The sequence below is a fragment of the Phocoena sinus genome, chromosome 8, assembly GCF_008692025.1.
Source record: "Phocoena sinus isolate mPhoSin1 chromosome 8, mPhoSin1.pri, whole genome shotgun sequence".
Taxonomy (NCBI): domain Eukaryota; kingdom Metazoa; phylum Chordata; class Mammalia; order Artiodactyla; family Phocoenidae; genus Phocoena; species Phocoena sinus.
In genome coordinates this window covers 100436039-100439161 of record NC_045770.1, presented here as the reverse complement: position 1 = coordinate 100439161, position 3123 = coordinate 100436039, and positions in this window count along the sequence as shown.

Genomic DNA, 3123 nt, shown 5'->3' with positions numbered 1-3123 from the left:
TCACGGATTCTGCATTGAATAGATTTGTTGAGGTGTCTGGGACACGGGTGTGGGCTGATGTAGAGGCTTTGGGAGGGGAGTGAATCCCTGAGTTCTCAGCTGGAATTGCACGGTGGGCGTGTGTAGTGCGTGTGGTACACCTAGGAGACCTCGTGCGAACCTTTGGAGGTGCCCCTTGAGGTTTAGCTTTTATCCTTAACCATCTAAACAGCCTAGTTAATTCCAAGTCATCTTTTATCCTTCAAGGTTCCTAAGATTTATTCTCAGAATAAATGTCCTACCTTGTACAGTTCAGTTCCGACGTCATCAAGTTCATAAAGGGAAGAGTCTTCTGCTAGGCGTTAGAAGATATGCTGGCTAGTGCCTCCTTCACATCTAAATCTGTCTAACCACGGACGAGCAGCACAACCTCAGTCTCTTTCGTTTGTAAGATGAAAATGATAGCTGTTCTGCCTTCCACATTGGGAGGTCTGAAGAATCATAACAAATGTGAACGTGTTCCGTAGACTGCGGTGCTATCTAAATATAAGGGGAGTACAGATTAGAAAGCTTGGCAAAGTGCTGCGGGGTATCCTTGGGATTCCTGAAAGGCTTTTTAAAAAGTCGGGCGAACAAGAGGAGAGTTAGCATAGTAAAAGATGAACCAGCAACCAGATGACATATAATGTGTTGCTGAGACCAGTAAAGGCAAGAGCAGTATAAAAGCAAGGAACCCTTAGTAGAAGGGAAATTCCTTGAGGGTCTATGATGTTATAAAACTTGAAGGAAAAAAAATAGTGGGAATGCCTCTCAGAACTTAAACCAGGGTTCTCAAGTTGAGTTCCACGGTTGCCTGCATTTCAGTTACGCGCCGTGCTTGCTAAAATGCCTTCCTGGCTGCGTCAGTCTCTGGAGTCTAGAATCTACTTTTTATGCTCCAGGTGACTTACATAAACTAAAGCATGAGGGCTGCTAGTTTAGAGAAGCAAGTGCGTTCTTCAGTTTCTCCTAGGGGTTACCATGGCAGTATAGGAAGGGGATGACCTTTGGGTCACCTCTGTGTTCCTGAGTGCTTCCTGAAATGAGCCAGACCTCAGCCCCTAGAGACCACCACTGCGGTCACCTGACTAGGCATGTCAGGTGTGACATGTCAGTTCTAGGCATGAGTGTGGATATCCTAGCAGGCCTCTGCCAGCTCTTGTGACCAGGGCCTGCTCCTTGGCCCAGTCCTCTCACTGTCCCAGAATGTTAGTCCTTCAGGTGTGTATGGGGTATAGTGGCTTCCCTTGACACTACAGTGAGTACAGCCTCTGACACGTTAACCCTGAAAGACTAGCTGTGCTGATTCCCATCCCCCACTGCCTCAGTTTCTGTTGTATGATGTTCTACTCTGGTGTGACTGACTGCATCCACACAGCTGGCCCCAACAAGCATCAAGAAGAATGAGCATTTATGGGACTTCCCTGGCAGTCCAGTGGTTAAGACTCTGCGCTTCCACTGCAGGGGGCACGGGTTCAATCCCTGGTCAGGAACCAAGATCCTGCAAGCTGCATGGCGCGGCCAAAAAAATAATCAAAATAAGAAGAATGAGCATCTATGGAGCCACGCCTGGGAAACACAACACGCTAAGCTTCCAGATACCCATGAGAACATGTGAAGACTTCCTGTTCTAAGCTCCATTTTCACTCATTCATTCTTATACTCACGTGGTACCTGTTCAGGAATGGAATTTACTTGATCCAGATTGAGACACGTAAGACAAAGTCTCTAACAAATTAGTAACCAGTTGTATGATGCTTGGCTGTGTTACTTCCTCATCTTTAAACCTGCCAAGCTGGGGATGAGATTAAGTTGATCTCTAAAGCCCCTTTGAATTATAAGCCACCTCTAAACTTTCAACTGAGCCTCCCATTCATTTTTCTGTGTTGCTGGGAGGGGGACCTTAACCAGTGAAACTCTAAATGAAATAGAGAGGCCATGGAGAATGAGTTCTCCAGTTTGATGCCAGCGATTTCTTCAAAGCGGGGCTAGACAAGCAGTGTGAGAAGCAGCAGAAAATTAAGGTATTAGTGGGATATGTGATTGAAATGTCAGGGAAGTTCCTATTGGGTTTTTTGTTACTGTTTCATGCTTAATCAGACCTATTAATAGTCTTTGGATGGACCCCAAAGGCAGCTCTCAGGCAAGGACACGGAGGGTTAGGAAATAAGAAAAAGCATCAGTGCTTTGGAAAGTGGAGACCTACATAGGATGAGAACGAGCCTGATCACGGGAAATAAGCAGTTAACAACCAGCAGGACATTCTTAAAGGCCAATCACTTTTTACTCTGAGGAAGAGCAGATATTCTAGGGTTCACCTGATAGCAGATGGGCCATATGGCTCAGGGTTTCCTAAAGTGGCTTCTTTGATGGCTTCTTGGGGCTGAAGAAATGGCTGCTATCATGCAAGATGAGAAATAGTTTTAAAGACGGTTTCTTGGAGAAGGGAATGATTCACTCATTTAGGGCAACACGCCTCCAGCTTAAAGAATAAAAATAGGGACTTCCCTGGTGGCGCAGTGGTTGGGAGTCCGCCTGCCGATGCAGGGGACACGGGTTCCTGCCCCGGTCCGGGAGGATCCCACATGCCGCGGAGCGGCTGGGCCCGTGAGCCATGGCCGCTGAGCCTGCGCGTCCGGAGCCTGTGCTCCACAACGGGAGAGGCCACAACAGTGAGAGGCCCGCGTACCGCAAAAAAAAAAAAAAAAGAATAAAAGTATGTGTTCCTTTTATATTAACTTGAAATTTTAAAACAAATGACCAAAAAATATTGGTAAGTTTAGAATATGTTTCTTCCAATTACTCATGCCTCACCCTGGAAAGATGACAATTATCTGTAAGAGGAATGAGAGACAAGATGCTGGCTTTGGGGCAGAGGTGAAGAATGTGAGCAGGCAGGATGACAGATCTGAAGAAGACACAGAAGCTGGCAGGGCCTTTAGGGATTAATTGAGGCTGGAGCTGTGGGAAGAAACTCAGTGGGACACCTTCATCACTGCCTCTGTGTCCACACTGAACCACCAAGCGCAGCCGAGAACAAACCGCTGGGATAGTCTCTACCTTCTCTTAAAGTGGAAGAAATTCTAGGGACGGGTGCCGTGAGGA